This window comes from Mustela lutreola, chromosome 15 (genome assembly GCF_030435805.1).
Source record: "Mustela lutreola isolate mMusLut2 chromosome 15, mMusLut2.pri, whole genome shotgun sequence".
In the NCBI taxonomy this organism is placed as follows: Eukaryota; Metazoa; Chordata; class Mammalia; order Carnivora; family Mustelidae; genus Mustela; species Mustela lutreola.
This window is the reverse complement of record NC_081304.1, coordinates 60,383,949-60,406,456: the sequence shown is the minus strand read 5'-3', so window position 1 is coordinate 60,406,456 and position 22,508 is coordinate 60,383,949. Positions and strand designations below refer to the sequence as shown.

The 22,508-nt window shown below is 60.1% G+C and overlaps 2 long non-coding RNA genes across 2 annotated transcripts; one reads left to right on the top strand and one right to left on the bottom strand.

Annotated features, from left to right (window-relative positions):
• Nucleotides 1–707: 707 nt before the first annotated feature.
• LOC131817037 (uncharacterized) lies at nt 708–5,418 on the bottom strand. Its single transcript, XR_009348292.1, has 2 exons — nt 4,744–5,418; nt 708–4,555 (listed from the first exon to the last, which is right to left on the bottom strand). It is a non-coding gene; the product is annotated as an uncharacterized LOC131817037 (long non-coding RNA).
• On the top strand, nt 3,319–8,098 carry LOC131817036 (uncharacterized). Its single transcript, XR_009348291.1, has 2 exons — nt 3,319–4,078; nt 6,660–8,098. It is a non-coding gene; the product is annotated as an uncharacterized LOC131817036 (long non-coding RNA).
• The last annotated feature ends 14,410 nt before the right edge of the window (nt 8,099–22,508 follow it).

Here is a 22,508-nt window from a genome sequence, read left to right as displayed (position 1 = left end):
AGTCCTGGCCACACAGTGGGGAGTTCTGGGTTTGAGGGATGTTCAGGGGCAGGGAAACCCAAAGGTGTAGACAGATTCCACCTGGCGTGACTTCTGTAGCTGAACTGGGCTTTGAGGTCAAGGCTGGAGCCAGGCAGATAAGGGAAATTGGGGAAGGGTCCCTCCAGGCAGAAGAAATGGCATGTGCACAATCAGAGAGGCCTGAAGCAGACTTTGAAGGGGGGCTCCTTGCTGTGGGCAGTGATGGGGTGGGGTGGCAGGGACAGGAGATGAGGCAGGAGAAGGGGAAGTTGAGGCCAAGCTATGAAGGGCCTTGAACGTCAGGTCAGGAAGAAAGGAGCCATCAGGGAGGTTTGAAGCGGGGGAGTACTGTGCTCAGGTGTGTGGCAGGGAAGCCCCAGTGGCATTGGGGATAAGAACAGCCAGAGGTGGGGACACCTGGTGGGGATAACGGGGTGAGTCCAGTGGTGCTGATAAACCACAGAACTGGGGCAGATTGGGAGGAGATGATCCGCGGAGACCATCTCTGACTTCCCTGTTGCATAGCTGATGAACTCGAGGCTCAGAGAGGGGCAGTAACTGGTTCAGGTAGCTGACCGGCTTGGTAGTGGTCGGGAGGAGACGTCTTTGTCTTCCGTGACTCCTGGGTGGTGAGCAGAACCCAAGTCGTGGCTTCATGGATTGTAGAATCCCAGCACATCCGAGAGGTTTGTGTAAAATGATGCTTGTAATAAATTTTTCCCCTCGAGGACCGTGAAGTACAAAAGGAGGGGGCGAGTGCTTCGCAAGGGCTCTGATTACAGCCAAACACAGACGTTTTCAACAATTCAGGCTGCCAGCACTGCCAAGAAAAGAATGACGTGGAAGACAGCAGCTCCAGGCCCGGCTGGGAGAGAGGGGGTGTGGGGGGGTTCCAGGAGACTGGGACAGGCTGAACGGGAGGCTGCAGGTGCACACCCGCCCCCCGTCTGCAGGGGACAGTCTGTTCCCTGCCCTGTGTCTGCACCCCTATGCTCCTCCTGCCACACAGGACAGGACTGGGTCATGCAGACCGTCCTCGAGGGGATGTGTCTGTGTGGATTCGTACAGAGGTGACACACTGAGTCACCCTGTGGTAGCGTGACTCTGTCCCCTGTTTTCAGAGCGGCTTCATCACTGTGCCATTGGAAAGGAAGTAAGTTAAGTGACTGAAACTTATAAAAATCTAGAATTGTATAAAATAAATTATAGCCTGCAGCCCAAACACCTTCCTCCATTCTCCAGACCTGAAAGACCTGACCTGTGTGTCACCTCCTCCACAAAGCCTTCCTGGATTGCAGCAGTCTGCTGTGCTGCCTGCAGAACAAGACCCACAGCCACTTTGGGCTCTCAGAAGGATGGGTCTTCAGTCCCCTCCTTGGCTGGCTATGCCCCTGGACAGACCCTGCCCGCCCCCACACCCCTGAGAGCGGAGCAGAGAAACAGACATGGTCTCCCACCCAAAGCCTCAGACGTCCCCCAGAGACGCAGCTGGGACCCGGGTGAGGGGGCCTGGCTGGCACTGCGTGCAGGAGAGGAGAGCCCGGCCCCACCCAGCTTCCATCCTGCAGGTGTGAGGTCTCTCCTCAGGCGTGGGGCCCCAGAGGGCAGCAGAGTCCCAAGTGTGGGATGTCAACCGTGAGGGCGTGGAGAACGGACTGGCTGGGCCAGCAGGGATGGAGATGCGCCCTTCTCTGCCTTCTTCCAAGGCTCTGACTGCAAACACGCCGGTTCCACAGACACACGGGAGGAGGGAGACTGTGTGCTGTCCTCCCCGGGGGTCCTGGCTTTCTGCAGAAGTACCCTTTCTTAGCTTCAAAACAGGATGCCGCCTCCCCGTATCCCCACGCAGGTTGAGGAAGTGCCTTTCTTCTGGAATGTTCTTTCCCTGACCTCCCATCCTGGGGTTCCTCCCAAGAAGGCCCACCAGCTGCATCTGGATGCAACACATGTCATTCTCCGAGAGGACATTGGAAGGACACTGTCCCCTTGCAGGACGACACCCTCCTGACCCTGTTGTCTCAGCTCAGAAGGCCAGCCCCCAGCGCTCACCCAGCAGTTGCACCCACACACACCCTGGGGCATTGTCCTGTGTGAACACCCCAGACTGGGTGGCCACTCAGCCTGTGGTCTGGCAGTGGTCACTACACCTTGTCACTAAGGAAATGACCCCGTTGGTTTGCTTCAGAGGAATAACAGGAAGGCGCCTCTTAAGAAGGAAGGAAGGGCTGGACCGTCCAGTGCGGTGAGGCCGAGCCCCGTGGAGATGCTGGGCAGCTGCTGGGGAGGGGACGCAGAGCCCTGGTTGCCTCACCAGCTCCAGCTCACTGGCCATGGGGCCCAATGTGCCCGCCCTGGACGTGGTCATAGCGCGTCCTTTCCAGGGGCTCCCTGCCTGTCTCCTTCCCTCCTGCCAGGTTGACCTCCTTGCTCCTTGTGGGCCTGGACAGGTCTGGCCCCTGTCTTGAAGCAGCTGCCTTCTGCTGGGGGGAAACTGTTAGCAAACCAGGACGGTCCCATGGGCCATGGCCCTGATTTGGAGCATGCTGTGCTCTGCAGAGAGGCCTCTCCCAAGCCTGGGGGGCCCCGGGGGACTTCCTGGAGGAGGCAGTGTTAGCACTGTCTGGTGAGACTCTGGCTGGCTGCGAGGCCGTCCCATTAGGAGACTCTTAGAAACCTGGCACAATGACCCAGACGGCTCACCCCATGGGTAGGTCATTTCTGGGTGTTACTGTCCTTCAGACACAGCATTGTGATAGTTTCCACACAAGGTGATTCAGAAACACATGCATTAATTTCCCTTAAAATTGTCCACTTGTGCTGCTTGGCAGAGCGCAGCCCGGGACCTGAGGAACGGGAGGCAGCGGAGACTTGCATGGGATCCTGGGCTGGGAGGTCTCAGGGGCTGGAGTGCCGAGATCCAATCCCCAACGGCCATGGTCCAGCCATGGGGCTCAGCACAGTCCCACCATGAATAAACTGGCACCGGCCGGCCCCATCCTGGCTGAGGAGCAGGCTCCGCGGAGAAGCCCGTGACACTCTGTGTCTCTGAATTCGCTTGTTCAGGTTCATGTTCATGCGTGTCACCCCCACTGCGCCCGTCCAACAGGTTCCCTGTGTGGCACCAGGTGGCTGGGGTCACGGCCAGCTGTCTTGGAGGCGGATGCTCATGGAGGCCCTTGACCCCTGTCCGGGTCACCGGCAGAGGCTCCTTTGCCCACGGTGGTTCCACTGGGATTTGCTCCCCCCTGGGACTGAGCCGTGACTCAGGGTGTGTCCGTTACAGCCGTCGGGCTGAGCCTGGTCTCTGAGACCTGGTCCCTGAGACGCTGCCCGCGGGCCTGTCCTCCCATGTCGGCAGGGCTTGGGGACGGGCCGGAGCAAAGGAAGTCGGGGAGGGCGGGCGGCCGACGGGGCAGAGTGATGGGCTGGAGTCAGGAGGCCTGCGTCTTCCGTCACTGGACCCACTGGGTGCAGGGGGCACAGCGGGCCCTGCCAGAGAGGAGTGCGGAAAGCGGGCGTGCGAAGGTTAAGGCAGTACCCGGGAGTGGGGGCAGGGAAAGCACACACGTGAGGTTGGCCGGAGTCCGCAGGCGGGGACAGACACGCAGTCTGCACAGAATGGGGAAGGCTTGGAGCCTTCAAGAGGAACGGAGAAACCTTGTGAGATCTGTGGCTGGGGCAGGTCCACAGTGCCTCAGTTTCCCTGGTTGTAAAATGGAATAACAATAGCACTGTCCTCCCGGCGCTGTTATGAGGACTAGAATAGGCGTCTGCCGGACAGAGCACAGGGCCGGCCCACCCTAACCGCCAACCAATTATGATTATTGATGTTACTGGTGTAGCCACAGAGGCTCTCAAAGGCCGACACTGTGGATGGCTTCAGGGTGGAGGGGAGCCGTGGGAAGCTCCAGGGTGGGGGTGGCGGGCATGCTGGAAGGGAGAGGCGGGCTGGGGCCTGAAGGACAATGCCAGGACCGATGGACACAAAAGTCGGATCTGGAGGAGCCCACTCCCAATCACAGCTGGCTGGATGGGAAACCGGGTCTTTCGTTAGGAGGTGAGTTCCCCGTCACTGGAGGTGTGCGAGTTGATGGCGAGCAGTCAGTGGGAAGAGATGCAGAACATGAGTGTGTGGGTGGGTGGGTGGGTGGTGGGCACACATCTTCTTCCCTGAATCCCGGCCACACGAGCCCTTCTGTTCCTGATGGTCTGTTCTCTAGAGGCCTGGGGCTGGGCACCCCACGGCTAGCTCAGGCTGGGCTTCCGGCTTCGGGAAAGTTCACACAGTCACCAGGCTCCTGCCAGGCTCGAGGGCTGTGGGGACGCTGCCCCGGACGGGCTGCAGCTCTGGGAACAGAGGGGCAGTTGTTAATCACAGTGCCAGTCACGGGTGTCCGCGCCAGCGCTCGGAGCCGCTAATAGAGCTTCGTTACGCTGTTTTGCTGGGAGAAGGTGATATTGATCAGGACTCCCTGGCCTGGTCACCCCGAACTGCAGTGGCTGGTGACGGCGGAGAAGGCCACGTCTTTCCCTGCTGCTGGGGGAAGTGCCACAGTGACCGAGGGAGGGAGAGGAGCACGGAGGAAAAGAGAAGGAGGAAGGGACAGGAGGCAGGGACAGGAACCCACGCTTTTTTCCGCCCCTGAAAAGTGGGATCTGACCAGCCAGCCAATGCCTTCACCTGGAGACAGAGGTGCATCCCTTGGGAGGCGCCGCACTCACCAGCTGTCCCAGGGTGCATTTGCAGGACTGCGGTTTCCATCTTATCCTCGGGGATGAGCCGCTATGAATCGCTCCTCTCTGCTCTGCCTCCCTCACCCCTGCCGCAAGCATGAGACCCTCTGTGATGTGCTCATGAGGGATCCTGCAGCCTCTGAGGGTGAGAGCGGGGTGCTGGGGGCGCCTGCCGCAGCCGAGGCCACAGGAGATGGGGCTCAGGCTCTCTCTGGCCATGGACGGAACCTGAGCTACTGGCAGGCAGTGCTCTCCCTCTGTGGCCCGCGGGTACAGCTGACTGTGAGCCCGGAGTGTCTGCCCCATTGCCCGGCGCTCAGCACTGAGGAGAGAAGTAGGAAATGGCTGGAGAGCCACATGCACTGTGCCGGTGCTGAGAGATAGGAGCAGGGCCAACACGAGGCCAGCCGGCAGAGAAGGGGGCACAGGACACTCCGTGGAAGGGCGTGGTGTGGCGTGGAGATGTGATTCATCTTCTGGAGAGCAAGTGCATGACTAGGCATGAAGCCAGGGCTGCACCATGAAGGGCCTCTAAGTTCAGTGCCATGGAGGTGTCCCGAGAGATAGTACAATGGGAAGTGACGGGCAGCGCGCGGATTTGTGGGCTGGGGACAGGGCTGGATGGCGACTCCAGCTAGGGAGGCCGCAGAGGAGGCACTGGTAACCACCCCTGGGGCGGGGGCTGCTGAGACTCTGAACTGGGGTAGTGACAGGAGTGGTGACACCAGGATAGTGACCGAGGAATGCGTGAGTGGTTGGGCGGGGGACAGAGGAGGGGCATCCAGGGCCATGTTCCAGTCTCGGGTAACCGAGGAGACGGTGGGGAACATGGCTGTGCTAGATCTGCTCTCCCAGGAGATTCAAGGCACAGGTGCTTGGGGGGAAGTTGCAGGTGCTCATGGCACAGGTGCAGGTGCACAGGGGCTCAGGGCACAGGTGCAGGTGCATGGGAGAGTGGGAGGCAAAGAGGGTTTGCCTGGAAGGAGCAGGAGCACAGAGCAAAGAAAAAGCCTCTGACCGAGAAACCCCTGTGCAACCTCTGGGAGCGAGCTTAATGAAGAGCAGCCCAGGACTTCCACAAATTCTTGGTTCTGAGAAGCGGGAGAGGGGAGTCCCGAGTTTTAATAGTAATTTATCTCAATTTAGGCTTTTAAACCTCAATTTATCATTGTCGTTGACAACACTTGGATTAATCTGCTGCCCAGCATCTTGTGGCGGCTGTGAACCCCAGAAGGATGAAGGGAATTAATACACATAAAGCGCTGGATTTCAGTGAATGCACACGCGCGCTAATTCCCCAGCACATAACCCAGAAACATTCGCATTCATTTCGCTTTTGTCGTCCCAACCCTCGAGGGGAAACAGGCCCAAGGATTTATTTATTCTTCCAACCTCAAATTCATCATCAAGGGCGTTTTGGGGAGAGGGGACCAGCTGGCCCTCACTCCTCCTAAGGGTCCACAATTGGATTTGCAAGGAAGGGACTGACTGCCCATTCCAGAATTTGCTAGACGTTTCCTGAGCACCTTCAACAATGCTGCAGCAGCTGGAAGTTGGCGCCCTGGATGGCTCCCCGTGGAAAGGCAGCATCTGGCACTGAGGCTGGCCAGTGTCTGCCTACCCCCATGCCCAGTTCCTGACTGCCTGGGTGGGAGCCACGTGGGGTCCTGATCCTAGAGCCTAATTCTAGTGCAGCAGACGGACTTCACCCTGGTGTGTGGGAAGAAGGCAGGACTCTGGGATGAGTGGCCTCCCACCCACCCTTCCTGCACCTGCCCCAGGCTACTCCATGTTTGCAGACCTCCCTAAGCTTGCCTGCCCTGAGCCTGTGCACCAGTGGGCCCCTTGCCCAGCCGCTCCCTGTACGCACTCGCCACCAAACTCACCCTGCTTTTTTTGCCCAGAGCAGCCCAGCTCCTGATCTGGAGTGCCCTCTCCGTCTGCGTTCCCGTAGCTGTTCACCAGGGTCAACGGCCTGAAGACAGAAACAAGCCACTCACACAGAGGTGTGAGCAATGGCCTGGGAGCTGGAGGGTCCTCGGGGGCCCACTCTGCTCAAGCAGTCCCGTGTATTAGCAGGGAGAGGGCACCCTGCTGCCTTTGTCCCCAGCACTCTGGCAGGTGTTGCCCTAAGAGACTGTGTCTGCCCAAAGGGGCAGCTCTTGCTAACCTGTGCTCCCGGACGGTCCCCTTATTCCATCTGACACAAAGGGTAACCCTCACCAGGCACCTGCTGCCCTTTGCCAAAAACACTCAGGCGCTCAGGCCATAGTCCATGCTGGAGGACACATGGTCTGCATCTCTTGCCCTTCTCGAGCTGGGCCTCCCCGACACATCCTTACACGCTGAGGGCAGTGATCAAGGTCATCATGAGGAGTAAGGAGCAGCATTAAGGGCACGTTTAAACGGTATCTTTTTTTAAAAGTGGCTGGAGAGGTTCTCGGGCTTGGCTTTCTCACTTTCTTAGAATTGGGACTGTAGGGTTTGAACTCAGCTCTAGGGAGAAAGCCCTGGGCACCTGCCCCCCATCCCAACCACCTCTGCCCCCAGATGGCTGCTAATGGTGTCTCTACGCTGGGGGCACCTCCCCATCCAGTTGGCGGCCAGGGCCTCCCCTAACTCAAGCTCCCGCTCCCCGTGCACCAGGGGACGCCCACCTCCACCCAGCGGACCGCCTCCAGGCTGGCTCTCAGCCCTCTCCTCCTGTCACCTTCCCTTGGGCGGGGCCCCAGCATGAAGCTGGTCCTGTGAAAGTTTACACTCAGGAGGCCTTCCCAGGGAAGCCAGTGGTGCGGAGTGCTGAGGTGGGAAGGGAAGGCCAGCACGGGGTCGGCCCCTGCTCAGCTCAGACCCCCCAGGGTACTTAGACCCCAACCCTTGCAATCAGAGGTTAGGCCACGGCTTGCCAACCATGTGCCATGCCACTGTGGTGCTGTGGAATGCTTTAAGTTTTGAGACCAGACATGGAAAGCTGTCAGACACCACACTCGAGACAGTTCACAGCTCAACGTTCGACTGTCCTACAGTCCCTTGGATGACGTCACTTCTCTTCCTTCGCCCTGCTGGGCGGCAGCTGGGGGGGGGGGAGGTGGTGGGAGGGAAGCAAGTTCTGTGTGAAAATCCACAGGAAACAAGGAAACGAGGCCGGTGGTGTTGTCCAGTCCCAATCTAAGAAATGAAAAGTTGTGCAGTGCCCAACAGGCACACATGTCCCATTAGTAAGAACCTATGGTTATTTATGAATGAGGCAAGAATAGTACTTTTTGCTTTAATTTGCATATATTGTATTTCCAGCCAGCTGCTCAGCTGCTAAGCTGTTAGGATATAAATATTTGTTAAGTTGTTTGGACCTTGTTACTTAATCATGGGAGCTATTGGGTATTTCTTTTGGGCTCGGAATGCTTGCTGTGAGGAAATCACTGGGCCACCAAGGGCTCCTTGAGCTGTGGACCTTCTGCAGTCTCAGGATTAGGGCTGCCCTGGGGGGCTGTCAACTTCCAGGCCCTTCTGGCTGCCGGCAGAGGGGCCTCCAGCAGCCCCGGGGGGCGGCCCTCCAGCCAGGAGGCCGGTCTGCATCTGCTGGGAGGAGGCCCGTGGGAGCGGGCGTGGGAGCCCCGCGGTAAAGGGAACTGAGTGGGGACGGGCAGACGCGGGTTCACGGTATCACGGTATCACGGGTGCTTCGCGGGCGCCCCCGGGGATCTTAAGGGCTGCCATTCTGGCTCGGGGTCCTGGGGTAAGGCCTGAGACGTCCCTGCCTAACATGCTCACAGGGGTGTGTGGTCCCCACGTGGCGCCCCTTCGGGGCTCACAGACTCCGCGTCCGCGAGGGACGCGGGTTCGCAGGGAAGCCCCAGAGCCCGACGGCCCCGAGCCTGGTTCGGGGGCCCGGTTCAGTCTCGGCTGCTGGCAGTGCGGAGCCCCGCCCGGAGGGGCCGCGGCTAGAATCCAAGACTCGGACCATCGCCTGGGACAAGGAGGGGCGCGTGGAGACAGCGCCGGCGGATGCAGGAAGGGGGGACCCCACCACCAGAATGCTGGCCCCGGGGCCCCGAGCGCCCTTCACAGAGGAGACACAGGGCCAGATCGGCGCTCAGGACCTGAGACCCCAAACCGCCCCAAACCCGGTCGCTGGCAATCGCCCTGAGTCCATGCCCAGCGGAGGGTGCCTGGAGCCCCAGGAGCTGGCAGGGCCGCCAGCACCAGACTTCCGGGTGCAACGCTGCCTGCTACCTTACCGGCGAAATGGGTTTATTCAGGGACAGCAGCGCCTGGCCCAGCGGGTCGCAGCGGGCGGGACCCGAGCCGAGCTCCTCCGTGGGACGGCGCGGCTACTGTTAGCCGAGAGCCCATTGGGCCGCGCTGGGAGCCGCAAGTGCGCCGGCTTCTCATTGGCTGGGCTGTTGCTTGGCCGAGAGAAAAATCTGCCTTCCCGCTGCAGGGGCGGCGGCTCCTGTCCCTGGGTCGGCGGTGAGCTGTGGGCGCCCCACTCCATCAGAGTGGTTTCCCTCCGTCCTTACTGGAATGTGGGGCTCGGTGCCCTGGCCCAGGCGTTGGGGCACACACTGGGGAGAGCAGCGGTGTCAGCGGCCACCCTGGGCAAGCAGCAGGTGCCCCCACTGAACCTGCTCTGGGGTGGGGGCTGGCTCCCACCGAGCCAGGTTGGCTGCAGTGAGCATCCTGCAGGGCCCCCTGATGCACCAGGCACCCAACCCACTCTCCTCCCGAGGGCGGCTCCGTCTCACAGACCCCTGCGTCCGTCCATCCCTGCTACCAACACCAGAGGGATCCCAACTCAGGCTGTGCCCCGGAAGATGGCTGGAGAAGGCAAGCCAGCTCTCTGGGGGCTTGGACATCGGAAGGACCCGGGTCTGATCCTGGCCTCACCCACAGCTAACTGTGTACTCGGACTGTGCCATGGTCCCCTCTCTTAACCCTGCTGCGGAGTGGTGCTCCCACTCCCGTCCTGGAAGCACCTTGCTGTCCCTGCCTGCTGAAGACCTGAACAGGAGGCGTGGAGTGCCTGCCCTGTAGAAGGCTCCCACTGATTCCAAGAAGTCCTTCTGTAAGTGCAGGACTGACAAACGGGTGCCCACTGCACTGCTTGGGGCAGGCACCATGGGGCATGGATTTAAAACCCTCTTCCTGTTACAGGATTCTTATTAGCTTCTGACTGATGAGGTGGAGGTGGAGTCCTCCTTCCGCACATCTCAGACCTCCCGGCCAGGAACTGAGCCTACATCCTGGCTTCGTGGGCCTGGGTTAACTGTCTTTTTTATGAGTTTCTCAGCAATAGACACAGCTTTACCAACTCCCGTCACTCCAACAAGAGAGCGAAGGTGCCGGGTGTTTCCAGGACACTAGTAACAGCAATGCTGACTCAGTGGTCCAGGGAATGTGGCTGGAGACCCAGGGTCCTCCCCAGGGCACCCCAGGGTCCCTCCTCAGACCTGCGCCCTTCTCTGGGGCCTGGGGCTCTGCTTTCCAAGGACATGTGATGATGAACCTCACTCTGTGACCTGCTCTGTGCGTGGTCAGTCCAAGATTGGGGGGGGGGTTGCTCTCAAGATGGGCATTGGGGCCCTTCCTTGGGGCCTCCTTTGAATGCCTGTGAGTGGAGAGGGTGGCAGGTCAGTGTGGATCGTGCATCAGTCTGGACCCCTGGCAGCTCTGGGGTTTGCTGATGCCAGCTTCTGTGATGCCACAGGTTGGGCCCAGGGTCAGGAGTGAGGCCAGGTGAGGCCTGGGTGATGTCCAGGGCTCCTGGGGGCGTTGGCAGTAGATAAAGGTGTGAGCACGCCGGGGACAATGTGAGCCCTTAAGCCCGGCCATCTGTACCACAAAGGACGTTGTGCCCATGGTGAAAATGGCTTCCTCTGCTCAGACCTTGAGGCTAATATGTATTTTGATATGTATATTATATTATTTTATATAACATGTATATATAAAAATGTAATATGTATATTATATTAAGAAATTCAAATAAAAATATATAAAGAAGAAAAGGCAAAAAAAAATCACACAAGATATCACTACCTAGAAAGGACCACTGCTAACATTTTAGTGAACATGATTTGGGCTGATTTTTCTTTATGTGTGTGTGTGGGGGGGTGTGCGTGCGTGTGTGTGAACCGCTTTCTGAGGAGGGTGGGTTTTGTTTGATGAAACATCCATGGGGAGCTGGCCCCGTACCCCTCAGTGGGTTTGGATGCAAGCAGGGTAGCCTAGGTCTGAATTCAGTCCTCAAAGGAGAACGGAGTTGCGGTGTTTCATGAGGTGGGAAAGCACTCCGAGGTTTCGGGGCCAGTCAGGGGCTAGAGTGAGCGATGGAGCGGAGAGTAGGCCAGATACGGAGCCCAGCTGGGCAGGAGGCTGGACCCCTGGCTGCGGGAATGGCCACAGAACCTTTGAAAATCAGATGAAAACACCAGGGACTGAATTTTAGGAGCTTTAACAGGCTTCCCCAAGCCTCCGACGTGCTGGCTCCCCACACGGGAGTGTGAGTGTTGGGGGTGCTTGGGGGACAGGGTTGAACCCACAGCATGGCTGTCCTGGACTGGAGCCACCACAAGGACACGGGGTAGGAAGGCCATCCTTCTGCACCAGGACAGGACAGGGAGGGGGACAGAGGTGGCCACATGAGCAAACTCCTTTGGGAACTCACTGAAGGATTGGGGTCAGGGGCTCCCCAATTTGTGGATGGGGGTTCAAGCCATGTTTCTGTGGATGAGAAGCGGTGGGCTCCCCCAGCCACGCGGGACATAGACTTACGCCCGCAGAGTTTTATTTGAACGGTTTTCCCCCCACACTCGCTGTTTCGCATCTTTTCCCTCCGACCCATGCCCTGCGCTCCGGGCTTGTCAGTAACGGGGTGTCCAAGCCCCTCTTCCCGACGTCCAGCCGGAAAGTCCCTGGAGAGGAGCCGCCTGCGTGTGCTGATTGGCTTTCTGGGGATTTCAGACCCTTGCGAGGTTAACTCTCTGCGTGTGCCTTTCACGCCCGTCGAGGCGGCCACTTAAGGGCTCGGGTTAGAATCTCAAAAAGCTAAAATCCCACTGTTGGGTTTTTATCTCTGTTTCCTTCCCGAGAATCAGTTGTCTGAAGGCAGGCCCCACGCGCCCAGACGGTCTCCACAGACTGTAGAGAGTGATGCCGATTTTGATAAAAAGCCCTTCGGGCTGTTGCTGATGCAGAAGTCCCCTGACTCTGCCCCCCCTCTCCCCGACTTTGAGGCTGGAGCCTGCCTGCTGGAGCCTTTCCCACAGCCTCACCTCCCGGCCCTGCCCCACGCCCGCAGCTGGGAAGAGGGCAAAGCCTACCCAGGGGGGAAAGGGTTTCGTGTCCCCCGAGACATTCCCCAGTTCTAGCGGCAGAGATTAATCAGCCACAGGCCACTTTGGAGCCAACCTGGTCTGGCATCTCCGCTTAAGAAGGGGAAACTGAGGCCCACAATCGCACAGTTTGCAAGTAGGGCAGCTGCAGACGCTCTGAGTGCTGGAGACACTTTAGGTGACATTTTAAGAGACGTTTTAAGTCTTTCTACTTTCCATGGCACCTTTCTACTGCCGTCTTTCAGCGGAGACACAAGAGGCGGGAGAGAGGGGGTCTAGAGGTCACTGTGCCTTCGTGGCCCCCGAGCGGTCTCTGCCTTATGCCTGTCTGTCCAGGGGTCTGTCTGTCACCGCTGTGAGCCTGGGGACGTCCTGGCTGGACTGCATACATGAATAATTCAGTAAAAGTGGATAATTTCCATGGCAACCTTGCTGGCACGTGACCTGCCCCGGCCTTCTGGGGCTGGGCTTGCCCCAGTAAAGAGATGCGTTTGTCAGGCTGGGAGGAGGGAACGGGGACAGGGCTCCCGCCTGCGGGACTGGAAGGAAAGTAGGTCGGCGGCCGCCGGACGGGAGCTCACAGAGCCCTGTTTAAGGCGGGGGCGGCCAGACAGATGGACAGGGCTGTGGAAGGCCCCATGCCGCAGTGTTGGGAGGACTGCCCTTCCAGGCAGGGGACAGACACGTCTGTTGGCCCCAGGAGCCCCCGAATCTGGGATGAAGACCATGCAAAACCCTTTATCACTCCCCAGCTGGCCAAGGCCATCCAGACCCTCAGCTGCAGAGCCGTTGGCACATCCCTTCAGGGTGAGACAGGGAGACCGAGGCCCAGAGCTGCCTCAGTGGCTTAGCTGGGCGGTGACCAAGCCTGGACGTGGACCCCAGCCCGGCAGCCTCTCTACCGTGGCCCACCAAGACCCACGTGTGGAAGCTGCAGTCAGAAGGCGGAACGCGGTCCGTCTTCCCATTTAAGCCAGTAACTCAGATGTCCGGGCCACCTGGGGGGGTCTGGGTACACCATCTGGGCACCTGTGAGGCTGAGGTGAGGGGTTGGCTTGGGGGGAGTGGGGGCTAAGTCTACAGCAGTTGGGGACTCAGACCAAGGTCAAGGTCAAGGTCAAGGTAAAGGCCAGAGTGTTCCAGTTGGGCTCGTCCTGGAGGAACGGGAGCCGTCCCTCTGTGGAACTTGCTCACGGTGCTTGGTCGCCCTCGCTGCAGCATCCAGAGCCAGGCCGCACCTCCAGGAGGGAGAGGGCAGGGTCCCCAGGGGCCTGCCGGAGTCAGGGGAGAGCAGACACAGGTGTGGCTGGGGTCAGGAGTGATGTCACACCCGGGGGCTTCAGGAGATGGGGGCGGCCGATGAGGGGCGGTGGGGGGGGGCAGGCCTGATCGGGAGACGGCTGCCACCGTCCCGGCCCTGCTGCTCTCCCCGGTGAGGTGATGTGGCCTTGCAAGCCCCTGAGGGCCTCCCAAGTGTGCTTCCTCGGAGGGCAGGGAGACACAGAAGTCAGGGCGGCCCCTCCAGGTTGGTAGTCGGCCGGTCTCATCCGGGGTAAGCACGGGCATCGGGAGGGTCTGTGCTGGAGGAGGCCTTGCCCGGGCTCAGGCACTCAGACAGACACTGCAGGCGTTCTCAGCACCCCCGCAGTCTGGGGGCCGCGTCCTGAGAGCAGCCTCTGAGAGCAGGAAGGAGAGCTGCATGCACATCCCAAGGACGGGGGGCTGGTGAGGCACCTCATAGGGCCGGGGGCCAGCTCTTCTCTATGACTGCCCCAGCGGTGCCTGGGACCCCGGGCTCCTCGTGAGCGGCGAGGGGCAGGGTGCTCTCTTCACACCCGAGGTGGAGCGCTGCCCCTGTGTGGGGATCCTCGCTCTCTCCAGCACTGTCTCCGGCCCGCGGGGTCTTGCCCGTCATCCCCCTTCCGGCTGCTGCTCTGTGCCACTGCCCAGGCCCCCATCCAAGCCCTGAAGGTCTCGTCTGCTCTGGGCGGAGCTCAGCACACGCTCTGGCACATCCCGGAAGTAGGGCTCTGGGCACGCCCAGCAGGTGGACCTTTGAAAGTGCTTCCTCCCTCCCCTCCGCCCTCCTCCCCAGAGTCAAGCCGCTCATATCCTGCGCAGGTGGCCCCATAGGTGGAGACCCTTCTCCTGGCGTTCTGGGCACTCTGGGTGATGACCTTGCCACACCCAAGTCTGATCCTGGGAAGTCAAAGGGGCTTTGGTGGATAGGACTGACTTTACGGTCTGGGGATGGGAACTGACCCTGGATGACCTGGGGGACCCTCCCTCAAGAGGGAGGCAGAAGGAAATGTGCTTGTAGAGGAAACACATCCATTGAGGCAGGAGGCCGTGCCTAGAGGAGCAGGGAATGGGGCTGTGGAGGTTGGAAAATGCAGGAAACAGGTCAGGCCAGGGATGCTGGCCCTGTGGACGCCTGGGTCCGGCCAGCAAGGTTGCTTAGGATGTCCACCCTCCAGACTGCAAGAAAGCAGCGTTTGTGGTCCTGGTACTTGGGCGGGGGGGGGGGGTCCTGCTCGGTGCCCCACGTCCACCTGCTGCTCCCTCAAGGCTCCCAGTCTCATGGACACCGGCGTGCACCTGCTCCATCCCCCAGCCTGGCAGCCACGGCCAACTCAGGGTCTGCTGCAGAGCGGGAGTCAGGCCAAGAGGGAGCATGAGCTCCTGTGCTCCTACACAGGGACAGGGCGTGGTCATGAAGGACATCACTCTCGGACGTGTCTGGTGGGGGCCTAGGAGCCCTGTGCCCACTTTGTGCTGTCATGGACGTCAGCATTTGTCTGCAGTGTAAATGTCACCCTGGGTGGAGCTTCTTTGTGCAGTACACAACCGGAACAACCACACAGGGTGGCCCTGATGAGCTGCTTGGCCTTGGGCAAACTGACATCTGAAAGCCTCTCTCTCTTCTGTAAGATAGGAGTACTGAGAACAGGCCCTCAGAGTGCTATCCCGACTCGTGTGGGCTCTGGAATAAGCCATTAATAAGCAGGCGTGGTGTCATCATGGCTGTCCTTGTCCTGCTCAGAAAGGTAGTCCAGGCACTCCCGGCCCGAGGTCACACAGCCAGCAAAGGGCAGAGCCGCAAGGACTCAGACCTCCTGAGTCTGAGGGACTTCATGCTTCCTCCCTTCAGCTTCTAGGCAGAGGACAGGGGAGGGGGAAAAGGGCCCAGCAGGTGGAGCTCTGCCCTGGAGCTCCCTGGGGAGGGGCTGGCACCGCCGTGGACTGGACCGCAGCCACAGGAAAGGAAAATGAAGTGACAGTCTCCGAACGTGGTCTCTCTTTTTCCGATTCAGCTGCGTCTGCCGGCAGCCAGTATCCTCATCACAGGCCGGGGGGACCTGGGTCTTTGGGAACCTCTGTCATAGCAACATAAATCTCAGCCCTGGCAGAGACACTCCTCCAAGTCACACTGTGCACCCCCACCTTCGTCCTGGGAGCGTGCCTGTTATTTGACGAGTTGATTTGGAGGCTTTGCAGCCACTGTGAAGAGATGTCTCCTCCTGTGTCCCGTTACGGGTTCGCTCAGCAGGCTGGAACAGCAGGAAAAGCCACGGGGCAGCCAACCCCGTGACCGGCAGATGGCTCACGTCACATCGTGGCTTCACGAAGCACCTGCAGTCACCGTGCGGCTGGCGCCACTGCCCTGGAGGGTGGGGGAACAGGGACCTGTCTGGGCACCGCCAGCGTGGCCTGCCCACCCCCCAGCCTTTGCTAACCATCTGCCAGCTCCTGTGCTCCACCCGGCGTCCGGGCCTGCATCCCAAGCCAGCTGCAAGCTGGAGGCCCAGATTCTGAAGTCCTGGCCTCTCCACCTAGTAGGCTGTTCTCCACCAGGGCAACTGTGTCTCCCAACCTGGGCCAGAGGGAGCCAGGGTCGTTCCGCATGACAGGGAGCCAGGCCGGGGCGAATGCAGTGCAAGGACACCACTCAAATCCCACAGAGCCCAAGACAGCCTCTCAACAGGGAGTGTCAATAGTCTGGCTGCTGGGAAACACGTGCCGTGTGGTGGGGTGGACACAGAGTGGTGAGGAGGAGACCCTGCAGACCAGAGTTTGGAGCCAGGGAGACCCCGCGGACCAGAATGTATGAGCTGGAGAGACCCTGTAGACCAGAGTGCAGAGCCTGGGAGACCCTGCAGACCAGAGCTTATGAGCAGGAGACCCCACAAAACAGAGCACGTGAGCAGGAAAACCCTGCTTATGCGCCTGTGCTGTGCACATGAGCAGGGAACCCCGCAGACCAGGATGGGTGAGCCGGGGACCCTACAGACCGGAGCGAGTGAGCCAGGAGACCATGCAGACTAGAGCGCGTGAGCTGGGGCCCCCACAGACGGACAGTTACAGCAGGCGCCTTCCAAGCACATGCTGTGTCCCAGGTGGGCCCTCTCTTCTGTCCATGGGTCCATTCACCTGCACCCTTAACTCCACACCAACTCAGGGAGCAAAGGGTTGTTTTTACCAACTTCCCCCTCCATTTTACAGAGGCAGAAACTGGGGGGGAGGGGTTAAGCACTTTGCCCCAAATCTCAGGGCTCCTGGTCTGCGTGCTGGGGGTGGAATCCTGGTGAGCCCTGGCCTCTGGGAGCCCAGATTTCGTGGCACCCAGACATGGGGAGGCTGGGACTCTGCCCCCTCAGCACCCACGAGACTCTAACAAGCTGCCTGCTGCCCCTTAACTGTCCCTGGGGGATCCGGAATCAGTGGTCCTTCCAGCCCCGCGCAGCCGCTGTGGCTCCGATGTCCGTGGCTGTGGCTGCGTCTCTCCATCTGTCTCTGTGTCCGTGTGTCCTCTGCCCTGTGCGTGTGTGTCTAGTAAAGACACTTGTCCCTGGGTTGGGGGATGATCTGGGACCTGATCTCCTGTTGAGATCCTTCGTTTAATTACATCAGCCAAGACCCGTTAAAGGTAACCGCTGCAGGTTGCAGGATCGCGAATGCAGCTGTGCCTCTCTGGGGGCCGCTACTCAGCACCCTGCAGACTGCGACGCCTGCCGCAGTGAGCGTGGTCCTGAGAGTAGAAGCGCCACCGCCCACAGGGGACGAGGGAAGATCTTAGAGGAGGCACTTGTGCGCGTGGGCGGGGCTGGATGACCCGCGGGAGACACTGCACACTTGGCTGGCAGTGGCCCGTGGGAGCGAGGGTGAGCCCTGCGCTCTGGGCACCGGGGGCTGTTGGCTGTCCGTGGCTGTGGGCTAAGTGACCGACGTCACAGGCCGGGCATGAGGGGTGCTGCCCTTCCCACCCCTTCGGCCAGGTGCCGCCGTGGGACCGCTCAGCGGGCGGGTAGAGGGCACCTGATGTTGGGTGGGGGCCGGGGTGAGTCCAGCAAGAGCACGTTCACACACAGCGCGGGACACCGCAGCACACGGCGCAGAGAGAGGAGGAGGAGGACCCGGCTGCCCCAGGCAGGATCCTGAAGGCATGTGCCCCGCAAGCAGGGGCAGGTGGGCTGAGGGACATGGAGGCTCCAGGGAGCCAGCGGGTCAGCTGGATGTGCAGCTGGGGAGGAGGCGGGGCGGGGGCGGGGTCAGGAAGGGGAGGAGGAGGAGCCGGCAGGAGGACAGGCTACCTGGGGCACTGGGAGCAGAACACGTGGCGGGAGCGAGAGGAGCGCATGGTGAGGGCTGGGCATGCAGGTGGGGGCGCGAGGTCTGGTCAGAGAGCAGATTGGTGGGTTTGTGGACAGTCCCCAGCTATGCTCGCAATCGCCATCCAGCGTGGCCTAGGGAAGGGACCGTCATGGATGGAGTCTGATTTAGGGGGGTGTTGCTCCCTTGGGGGGTGGCAGGGTCCAGCAGACCCTGGGCCCTCCGCTCTCCGGCAGGCGCGGGCGTGAGTGCAGAGCAGAGGGAACTGGGAGGCCAGAGGGACGGTGTGCGCTGCGTCCCCCAGAACTGGAAAGAGGAGCCTGACTCACAGGGGGCAGGGTGGGGCTTCGAACCCAGGGAGGCCAGAACCCAAAGCACGCGCCTGCGCCTCACACCGTGCCACCTCCTGGTCGCGGAAGGCTGCGGGGTGGGGGTGGGGGGGGTGGCCACCTGTGCAGATGTGCAGTGCCGCTGGAGGTGGGGTCTCGGTGCACTGATGGCCCCGCACCCTCCAGACCCACAGAAGCATAAATGAGCTCGCACTTTGACGCTGGCCTCGGCTCCCGAAGACCCGTCAGCTCTGGGGACACTGAGGAAGCGTGACCCTTTGTCTTTCCGTCACAAGGCAGGTTCCCCGGAGCATGCTCAGGCTGGCGGGGCAGGCAGTGGTCCCCACCTCCCCCATGGAGCGCCGTGGACCAGGGAGGCAGGGGTGAGGCCTACTTGGAGTCCAAGGGCCCCAGACAGGGCATGCCCCCCCCATCCCGGTACTTTCCCCCAGGGGGTGTTTCCCGGCCCATTAACACATGCGTGCTTGGCTGGGTCTCCATTTGTCCCGGCAAACATCAGGCATGTGGTAATGGTTCCCTTAAACCATGGCCGGTTGGGTCTTAATGTCTGTTTAATGACACCTGCTATGAAGGCTCCCATAACGGAGCTCATAATGGCAGACGAGGGGCTGTTAGGCCAGGGAAGGACAGCTCTGGATGGTGGGCTGCCTCTGGGGGGGGGTGGAAGGACTGGGGGGAGCCACCTAGAGCCCCCCTTGTTCTGCTGGGCCCCTGAGAGCAGGGGACACAGAAGTGGCTCTAGGGGATGTGGCCAACACCAGAGCCATCCGGGTTTCCTTTACCGACCACTAACCCACGCTGAGTGAACAGGAAGCACTTGGTTTCCCGTGCGGGACTGGGGGTAAGAAATACCAGGGATGGGGAGCTGGGGACAGGTCCCTCCCTGCCAGGTCCCTCCCAGCAGCAAGTGGGTCCCTCCTTGCCCTCCTGCCCCAGCCTCAACCTCCACACTCGGGTGCGGGACAGAGACGGCTTGCGAGGGTGCGTAGAGACATCACCGGCCATCGCGGCCGTTCTCAGACGCTCTCTTTGTCCTCATGCCTCCCCCCTTGTGGTACTGAGGTGCACTCAGACAGCTGGGGCCTGCTTGCTCCTGGGGCACCTGCCCCCCTCGGGAGGAGGGGTCTCTAGGTGTGGGCGTCGTTGGTCACACACGAGTAACCGGAAGCCTTCCATGATGAACAGAATGTCCCCTGTGCTTGACAGGTGCGCGGTGGGACCAGAGGCCGAAGTGGTTAGCACGGCCGGCCTGCTGGGCGCTCTCAGACGGGAGCACACCCGGGAGTTTGCCAGCGGCCAGGGAGGACGCTCTGTGAGGAGGGGATGGTGTGTGGAACAAGGGGTCACAAGGAGGCCACCCACGTCCCCCAGACGACTGGACAGGGAGCTCCTGCATGCCCTCTGAGGGGGCGCTCAGAACCGCGGCTGAGCACCCAGCATCTTCCTCGAATACGATTAATTCTTTCCATTGGCAGGAAAGTTAAAACATTTTTATATTGAAGCCAACAAAATATACCACAGTAAAAAAGCAAACATTGCATGATCTTTTTTTTTTTTTTTTTAGGATTGAATTTTAAAAAGTGAGGTGAGTTTTGTGTCTCCCTGGGCCTTGCTGAAATGTCCGTGGAGGGCAGCGTCGGCACTCGGGGCCTGGAGGACGGGAGCTAGAGGGGCTGTTGACGGCGAGGGTCACTCTGGGGAGGTTCTCATCTGGGGGTGAGCTGGGAGCAGACCCACGTTGGAAACAAGCGAGGCGGACGGTTCACAAAGGACTGAAGGCAGGAGGCAGGCTTGGAACCTGCCGGAATGGCCAACATTAGAGGCCCCATGGGAGGGGACGATGGTTGGGAGGAGCAGAGGGGTCTGCCCGGAAAGATCTCTGAGGTTCGGAGCCCGCGGCACTCCCACTGGCTGGAACTGCAGGCCCCGTGAAGCACCTGGCGTCCACACCCCGCTCACCCTGCCGCCATGCCGTGTGCTCATGACATCAGCAACCACACAGTGTGGCCCTACGGAGTGCTTCCTGCACGCCCGGCGCCCTGCGGGCTCCCACTCTCTGGGGCACGTTCACCCGCGAGACAGCTGCTGAAGCCAGAGCTACCTGGGACTAAGTAGACCGCGGCTCAGACAGGTGCCCAGGAGCACATCCGGAGCCCAAGGCCCCTCCAGCATGTCACTGTCCCCTGGGTCCCAGGTGGTCACAGGTTCCGTTCAGGTGTTTCTGGAGAGAAGGCAAACGAGCAGCGTCTCTTGAGAAACTTTGTCCTTTTACTCAGAAAGGAATGTGCTCACCAAAATTTCCATCCGTGCTCATGGACGGGGACCAGGGCGCGTGGCCCACGTGGCCACAGGGAGCCTGGGAAGGTGAGCCGTCATCAGGAAGCATGGCCGCCCCGACCCGCGCAGGGTCCTCTCAGGGAACAAGGGGGTGTGGTGGACACGTGTCAGCTGACGTGACTATCTCCACCGTCCTGGGATGTGATTACCGTTTCCTAATTTGACAGAGGAGGGGATTAAGGGGCAGGCAAGCCAGGTCATCTTTTCTGAAGACTACATAGTAGACGGGGGACCATATCTCTGTAGGCGACCTGAGGGCAGGACCGTGTGTTTCTCCTTTGCTCTATGTATCTGTGACCCCATCGCCAGACAGAAGTCACCTGGCTCAATGCCTGATCGAATGCCTCGTTGATGGCCCAGTAAAGTCCTGTGCACGTCTCAGAGGAAAGAGTTCCGGAAGCCTCCCCACCCCGGCATGTGGTTCCTCTGGGCCCAGGCAGCGTGGCTGTGCCAGGAGGACCAGGTTTGGCCAACCGCCAGCCCAGCCACGTTCAGCCGAGCTCACCAGGACCGAAGAAGGTTCTCAAGGAGTGTTTTTAACAAGTTGTAAATAATATCTCACCAAGTCCCATCGCTGCCTAGAACTGATGCGGCTGATGAAACGCAATCATGATCCCGTGAATCACTTCTGTCTGTTTACAAGAACGTTTCATTCACCTCCTTCCACAAGGACGCACAGAACACGCTCTAAAAGAAGACATATCTGGTGCTGACATACGGGAAGCCGGTGTTGCATTCCGATTCCTCACTGGCTTGTGCAGTGTGTGCAAAAGAAGGGAAACTCGTGATTACTGGGGATTTAAAAAAAATACTCACAGATAATTTGTCTTAAGAAGAAACACGGGCATCTGCAGAACGATGACCTTACCTCCCCGTAGTCTGCTCCTGGGTCAGAAACGTGGCCGGTGCCCTGCGAGGTGATTACTGGCTTCTGGCCCGGCTCTCTCACTCTCAAAGAAAGGGCGTGTGTCTTGGCCTCTTGCAGAACCATCCCGCCCTTCCCCCCATCGCCCCTGCTAAGGCTGACACAGACCTCCGTATGTTGGCACATGAACTAAGGAATAAGCCTCTGGAATAAAGTTGGAATATTCTGGACGGGGAAGTCTTCCCTGCTGCAGCAACCGTCCGTATGACAGTCGGGCTTAAGGAGGAAGAGGGGGAGCTCAGACGCCCAGGGTTGCATCAACCCGTGAACCGAGCAGCCGTGCCGCATAACAAAGCATCCTGACCTTCGGTGGCTTGAGACAAAGGCTATTTCTTCTCATGGCCAGGGCTCAGCAGGTCGACCGTGCTACGGCTGATCTGGGCTACCCTCGTTCAGGGGCGGGTCAGCAGGGCATGGCTCCAGGCTCCTGGCTAGACTTGGGTCTTTTCCTCGGGTTTCTCCAGAGGCCACATCTGAAGTGGTGCCTCTGCCTGGTGCATAACCTTCTTGGGGATCCCAGGAACGTGAGCTCGCCCCACTCCAGGGCACAAGGACATGGCAAGCCTCCGGCAGCATTACATCTACGAATATCTTGTTAGTCCAGACGGGTCACTTGGTCCACTGTGCACCTCCCTCCCAAGGGCAGGGAGCAGGGCCGGGCCTTGGGGCCCTGGGGCCCAGGGAAGGGCCGTGGGGCCAGGGGAAGCCTGAGAAGTAAGTTCTATAATGAGGCAGCGAAGCCTCGGAACCGGGGATTCGATCTGTCCCAGAGGAAGCCATGGGGTGGTAGAGTGGTAGGGTGGGGTGGGGTGGGGTGGGGCGGGGGAGCAGAGAAATGCAGGAGAAACAGAGGGAGGACACGGAGTGGGCAGCAGGTGGAACATGCATGGGAAGGGAAAGGGCGAATCTGTCCTAGGCCCCCCGCGTCCAGTTTCAGCCCCAGAAAGGTGAGAGCCACAGGTATAGGTGGGGCATTCCTGAGGGACGCAGCCCACATGCTGCCAAGATGCTCTGGGCTGGAAAGGTCACAGCCGCACCTGCCTTCCCCTGCAGAGAAGCCGTGAGCCCTAGTTTCCCCGCAGTCAGTCGGTCTGTTAGCAAATACCCGCCGTGGTGGAGGTCTGGATGGCAGGCGGGCGAGCAGACCTGCGCCAGCATGGGGCTCCTTCCCACCGTCCTCGGCTGCCACCCGACCTCTGC